Source organism: Gossypium raimondii, chromosome 12 (assembly GCF_025698545.1).
Source record: "Gossypium raimondii isolate GPD5lz chromosome 12, ASM2569854v1, whole genome shotgun sequence".
NCBI classification, from domain to species: domain Eukaryota; kingdom Viridiplantae; phylum Streptophyta; class Magnoliopsida; order Malvales; family Malvaceae; genus Gossypium; species Gossypium raimondii.
The window spans coordinates 19,582,023-19,589,285 of NC_068576.1; the positions used below are offsets into that span (position 1 = coordinate 19,582,023).

Below are 7,263 nucleotides of genomic sequence, written 5' to 3' on the forward strand. Positions count from 1 at the left end.
TGATTGGCTTGAAAATGTTATGCATATTATGAATATTTATGGCTTTTCTAGTTTTATTGGTTTACTATGGAAGATATGGACATGCATAATGAGTTGTGATGCAGAGGAAGACTACTTCTCCAAGAGTGGCATTTGAGTGGGCTTAACACAACTTCGCTTTTGATCCTATTCTTCCCTGAAGGTCGCGATAGGTGAGGTGGACTCTTCCACTTGGTCTTGTTGTTAAGATCAATGTTGATAGTGCCTACTTCGAGAGAGATCATTGTGGTGGAATGGGTGTGATAGCCAAAAATTTGAAGGCTTTGTTTTTAACTTCAAGATACTTATTCTATAGACCTAGTACCATGGCTCTTAAATTTTCTAGGGACAAAAGTTATTCTAATTTTGTGATTGAGGATGACTCCATGGTTATAATCAACAGGCTCCGTTTGAGTGGTAGAGAATTATCCTTGCTTGCCATTCACCTTTTAGAGGCTCATATCATTATTAAAACCTTCTATTTCTTTTTCGTATGTTAATCATATTAGTAATTTTGTTGTGCACCACTAAATTAGTTGAGTGTTGATAAATGCCAAAAGTAACATATTTTAGCCTTATTCCTAATGCGTTTTTGGATGACTACTCGATTTAGAATGGTGAATTTTAAGCTCCTAATCCTTTAAATTCATGTTTCTATACTTAGGAGAGCATTTGGGAGCAAAAGTAGTGAAAAACGAGAAAAAAACAAAACATCAAAGCAAGTTTCAGGAGCCACACAGTCATGTGCCAGACCGTGTGGAAATCACAAATCGCATAATAAACCTGCAAAAAAATGCGTTTTTTAGGTTTTTCGGGCATTTTAAGACCTATATATGGAAAAGATAAGAAGAGGAGAGTGAGCAGTCATAGAATACTTAAGAAAATAGCTCAAAAAACACCATTGAAGCCGACTCTAAGGTATATTTCGATCAAGATTGAATATCTCCTTTTGATTTCTTTAAAGTTTATTATGAATTTCTTCATTTCTTTTGGTTATACTACCTTTGGGATGTTTTTATTTGCTATCATGAACTAATTTTCCAAATACCTAGGGAGACGAACCCTAGAATGGATTTCATTATTTGATTTCTATTTTTACGCAATAAATATTTGGATCTTGTTTTCAATTATGTGTCATTAATTATTAGTTTAATATTTCTAAATTATTAATCCATGTTTGATATGCTTACATTAGAGGAGGAATCCAGATTTTTAGTTGGTTTACAATTGCATCAAGTTTTTGGCACCGTTGCCGGGGACTAAAATATTAGGAAAACTTTATTTCTATTAATTTATTAATTTTTATTTTTATTTGAATATTTTTATTTAAATTTTTACATTTTTTTATTTTGTTTGATTCTGACAGGTTCTTGTGGTTTATGACTAGTGGAAACCCGTCGGAACCATTAATTTTTTATAGTGAAGTTGAAAAGATAGCTTGCAAAAATCATAGAGAGGTTAGAGAAGTAAGGAAAATTCAATAAAAGATAGTAGACAATCAAGAGGAAAAGATGGGTGATAATAAAAATAATCAGCAGCTTCTTATAGCTCCTGCTCCTCGTACTATGTACGATCATGCTAAGCCTACTCTAATTGGGCTAAATTGAGTATCGTCAGACCGACTATTGCTGCAAATAATTTTGAGCTGAAGCCAAACAAAACTCAAATGGTACAACAGTATGTTCAGTTTGATGGTTTGCAGGATGTAGGTCTGAATACTCATTTGGCTAACTTTCTAGAGATTTGCAACACTTTCAAGATTAATGGCACTACTGATGATGTCATACACTTACGGTTGTTCCCATTCTCTTTGAGGGGAAAAGAAAATTAGTGGTTGAATTCACTTCTACGTGGTTTTATCACGACTTGGGATCAAAAGACTAAAAATTTTCTGTTGAAGTACTTCTCACCGGCTAAAATAGCTAAGTTGAGGAACGACATCTCTTCTTTTACTCAATTTGATTTGGAGACATTATATGATGCATGGGAGAGATTGAAGGATCTTTTGAAAAGGTTCTCTCATGATGGGTTACCATTGTGGTTACAAGTTCAAACCTTTTACAACGGTTTGAATCCCTCAAATAGGCAACAAATTGATGCAGCAACTGGCAAAACATTGAATAAGAAGACACCTGAGGCAGCTCAAGAGTTTATTGAGGAGATGACACTAAATAACTATCAGTGACAAGTCATGAGAACAAAACCGATTAAAGCAACCAGTGTTTTTAATATTGATGTAGTTTCTATGTTAGCAAACCAGGTTGAAGCTCTTGGTAAGAAAATTGATGGTTTGAATTTTAATTCAGAATGTTTAGCTTCATTTCTAAGCATAGAGCATGAGAAAGTCAATTTTTTTGGTAACAATTCTAGACCTTAAGATATAACTATAATATAAGTTGGAGGAACCATCCAAATTTCTCTTAGGGTGGACAAGGTAATCAAAGGTCACAACCCCCTTCGGGTTTTTAGCAGCCTTATTAGCAAAAGAAGAAGCTGAACCTTGAGGAGATGTTGACTAAATTTATTTCGGTGTCAGAAACTCGATTTCAAACACTCAGACAGCTTTGAAAATCAGCAAGCATCAATTCAAGGGCTTGAAAATCAAATTGGAGAGCTTGCCAAACTTGTTTCAGAAAGAGGACAAGGTAGTTTACCTAGAAACATTGAAACTAATCCAAAGGAGCAAATCCATGCAATCATTGTTCGAAACGTGGAAGGGATAGTCGAGCCTGAAAAGAAGTCGAAGCTAGAAACTGTTGTGAAAAGTGATGAAATTGAGGAAAGTAAGAAAGATCATAAGCCGGTAATTAAAGACATCAAACCAAAAATTCCATATCCAGCGGTATTAAAGAAAGACAACATAAAAAAACAATATGGTAAATTTCTTGAACTCTTAAAAAGATTGCACATTAACTTATCGTTTCTTCAAGCCCTTTCGCAGATGCCAAAGTATGTAAAATTTTTAAATGAGCTGTAAACAAATAAAAGGAAGTAAGATAACTTGTCGACTGTGGAGCTTAATGCAGTTTACTCGACCATTCACCAAAACAAACTACCCAACAAACTTAAAGATCCAGGGAGTTTTACTATTCATTGTCCCATTGTAGTTTAAATGTTGAAAAAGCTTTGGCTGATTTGGGGGCTAGTATAAATGTCATGCCTTATAAGATGTTCAAACCACTTTGTCTCAGGGAACCCAAACCCACGAGGATAATATTCAATTAGCTGATATATCAATTAGATATCCTAGGGGTATTATTGAGGATATACTTATGAAAATGGATAAATTTATATTCCATGTTGATTTTTTTGTATTGCACATGGATGAGGATATTGAGGTACTTATGATCTTAGGTCGACCCTTTTTAGCCACGGTTAGAACTATTATTGATGTGGGTACTAGTAAACTTGTGCTTCGTGTAGGTGATGAATAGATTACTCTTCAAGCACATGATTTTGTGAGAGTCCCTAGTGAGCGAGATGATACTAATTGTTTTGTTACTAATAGTAATTATGTGGCTCAACGTTCTTTGTGGGAAATCCCTAATGAAAACATGTTGGAGCCATATTTTATTCAAAGTGATAGAACTTGAGGGACAAGTAAAGAGGATGAACCAATTCAAAGTTGGGGATAAAGTGCTGCTAGATATGTCTGACCCACGAATGTTCCCTTCAGAGCTTAAGTCAAGAGGATCAAACCCATTTGTGGTACAAAACGTATTTTCATACGGAACCATTGAGTTAACACACCATGATTAAGACACATTCAAAGTAAATAGTCATCGTCTCAAACTTTATTTTGGTGGTAATTGGAAACACGAAAATATACACACTTTTTCATGCCCTTTTTAACTCAAATTCATGCATTTCGGTAAAATTCTTGTTGAAAAATATATAATTATTATAAAACAATTATTTTGCACTAAAATCATGAAAATTTTGAATTTTAATTAATTTTATATCAAATTTTGATTAATTTTGATTATTTTTGATTATTTTCAACAGATATGCACAAATGGGCAAAAAATGGCTCTACAGACACTGCTAGAAGTGCAACCATCCCAGTTGAGCTGAACCCAGTAAATCGATCCAATAGAGCATGGGACAGCCCAAAACTGTCCCACATGCTAACCCAATCAGGTTTCTTTGGCTGATTATTTGGCTTGCAAAATAGCCCTTGAAGACTCCTTCAAATTGCATTCAAACCCCTCCACTATTTATGCCTTACTAGATTTTTCCCTACCTTAAAATAGCAAGTTTGAAACCTTCAAACTTGTCACATGTGTGGCCGGCCATGGGGGGACTCTATGGCTGCTGATTTTTTTCTAATTTTAGCAGCCATCCGAACCTATAAATACCCCCCTTTGCTGCTCACTTCAAACACATCTCAAATCCATTTATTTCTTCACTTCTCTCTCACTTTTCTCTCTTCATTCCCTTCCATTGTTCTTCATTTTCTTCCCCTATTCATTTGCCAATTTCACCTCTTGAAAAAGAGTCCTTCAACCACTATTTGGAGCACCATTCAAGTGTTCATGGAAGTCTTGCTTCAACAAGAATAAGCAGAGAAGGAGAAGCGGAGCAAACTAGTCAAGCCTCGGAGAAACACCGGATTTGATTCTTGTTCCTTATCCCTTTAATTTTATTGTTGTTGTTATGAACAAGTCTATGAATATTTGTGATGTTGATATGTTTAATTTAATTAACATGGCCTAAATTTAATTCATGTTAGGTTGATTGCATTCGTCTACTTGAGTTATTAAAATTGTGTTTGTGTTGTTATAAGCCTGGGTAAGATGTTTGATTAAGTAAAATCATGACTAAGTTACTCTTGCATTACAATTGTAAGGTAACTAATGAATTAATTATTTAAAATGATTGAAAGTATAATTAATTAACACGATACTTAATCAGTGCATGTTTAATCATCTAAGGTAGCTCAGGGTTAAATTAGCAATGGTATCTAACGATACATTAGCCTTGCATAACTTGCAAGATTATTGTGATTAAACTGTTTCAAGGTAGAAATACATTGTTACCTCACGTAATCTTTTATGTGCTTATGAGATTGAATTAATTGTTTGAATTGGCATAGAGATATGTACAAGAGATTATTTTAATTTCATAAGTATGTATGTGCATTAACACATTTGCTTATTAAAAATTGTTTAATCGATTGAATTGACATAGAGATATAGTCAAAAGATAAAAAGATTTTGGTAAGTAAGTATGTTCATAAGTTAGCAAATTACCGAGTTGCCGTGAATTTATTCGTAACAACATAACCAAGAGTTTAATAATTCTAAGTTAAGAAATGTACTTAATCTAACACAATTATGTCATCTTGATTAAAATCATCTTTTGAAATCGTGCATTGGAACTTTTATTTTATTTTTACTTATTTTACTTTGTTAAAATCCTAGATTTTAATCACCTCTTCAAATCAAAATATTTTACTTCACCAAAATGTTTTTAAAATTACATTCATAAATAATTGTTTTGATGGTCCTCGTCCGGTACAATAACTTGATATTTACTTGTCACTTTATTACTTGTTTCGATTGTGTACACTTACACATTTTCATCGTTCCAAGTTTTTTGCACTATTGTCGGGGACTGTTTTAAAAAGTCATTATTTGTGAATTTGTGAATTTTTCATTTTTGTTTATGAGTATTGACCGAATTATCAATTTACTCCCCGTAGACCCTGAGATAGAAAGAACTTTTCGACAGCGAAGAAGACAAGCAAGTCAGAGAAGGATGGAAGAGATGAACTTCAAAAATCAAATCAAGGAAACGTTGCAAACCCTACTCAAAATCCTATCCTTATTGCTGATAATAGGGATAAAGCTCTAAGATAGTATGTCATGCCAGTGTTTCATGATCTTAATATAGGTATTAGGAGACCCAAAATCAAGGTACAATACTTTGAACTGAAGCCAATCATGTTCCAGATGCTTCAGATAGTGGGCGAATTTAGTGGAATACCTACCAAAGATCCTCACCTGCACTTAAAACTGTTCATGGAGGTGATCGATTCTTTCAAGTTAGTCGGAGTACCTGAAGATGCACTATGATTGAAGTTATTCCCATATTAGCTAAGGGACAAAGCTCAAGCCTGGTTGAACTCATGGCCACCAAATTCAATTTACACATGGAAAGAGTTAGCAGAAAGATTCCTCATGAAGTATTTTTTGCCTAGCAAGAATGCTAAGTTGAGGAACGAGATCACTGCTTTCCAACAAATGGATAATGAGTCTTTGTTGAGGCATGGGAAAGATACAAATAATTATTACGGAAGTGCCCTCATCACAGAATCCCACATTGCATCCAACTTGAGATGTTTTATAATGGTCTAAATGCTCACACGAGGATGGTAGTGGATGCTTCTACTAATCGTGTTCTCCTTTCTAGGTCTTACAATGAGGCTTATGAAATCATTGAGAGGATTGCCAACAAAAATTATCAATGGCCAACCAATCGAGCAGCATTAGGAAGACGAGTCACTGGAATACATGAAGTAAACGTTCTCACTTCACTCACATCTAAGGTATCCTCAATTTCCTCAATGCTTAAAATTTTAGCACTAATGGATTTAATAGTTTTGCAACACAACCACCAAATCAATTTAAAAATGTAGCATGTGTCTATTATGGGAAAGGACATCTGTTCGAAGAATGTCCATCGAACCCAGAATCCGTGTATTACATAGGTAACTAGAACCAAAATCGAGGAAGGCAAGGACTACAATCCAATTCTTGTAACCCATCATGGCGAAACAACCCTAATTTCTCTTGGAGTAACTAATGGGCTGGACCCAGTAACACATACGCCCAATCTAGACCGACCCAGCCACCTATTTTTCCCAACCAGTTTAGAAACACCCTCAAGATGAACAATCCAATGGCTTAGAAAACTTGTTGAAGGCATACATAGCCAAGAATGATGCCTTAATCCAAAGCCAAGCAGCTACATTGAAAAACCTGGAAAACCAATTGGGCTAGCTTGCAACTGAACTCAGAAACTGACCATAAGGTGCTTTACTTAGTGATACGGAGAATCTGAGAAATCCAGGAAAGGAGCATTGTAAAGCGTTGACATTGAAGAGCGGAAAGACATTAAAGCCCAACATATTCGAAGTTGAAAAGAAGCCAGCTAATGCTCAAGACTCAGAGGAAGTTCAACCGAGTGTTGGAATTTTAGTTTCACTAGAACCTGAATCTACAAAATTCGATAAAGTAACTT

At 34.8% G+C, this 7,263-nt stretch overlaps 2 non-coding genes across 2 annotated transcripts; both read right to left on the reverse strand.

Annotated features, from left to right (window-relative positions):
* Positions 1-1,942: 1,942 nt before the first annotated feature.
* On the reverse strand, positions 1,943-2,049 carry LOC128035694 (small nucleolar RNA R71). The gene has a single exon (XR_008192245.1). It is a non-coding gene; the product is annotated as a small nucleolar RNA R71 (small nucleolar RNA).
* Positions 2,050-6,230: 4,181 nt separating this feature from the next.
* Positions 6,231-6,336, reverse strand: LOC128035733 (small nucleolar RNA R71). The gene has a single exon (XR_008192284.1). It is a non-coding gene; the product is annotated as a small nucleolar RNA R71 (small nucleolar RNA).
* Positions 6,337-7,263: the final 927 nt, after the last annotated feature.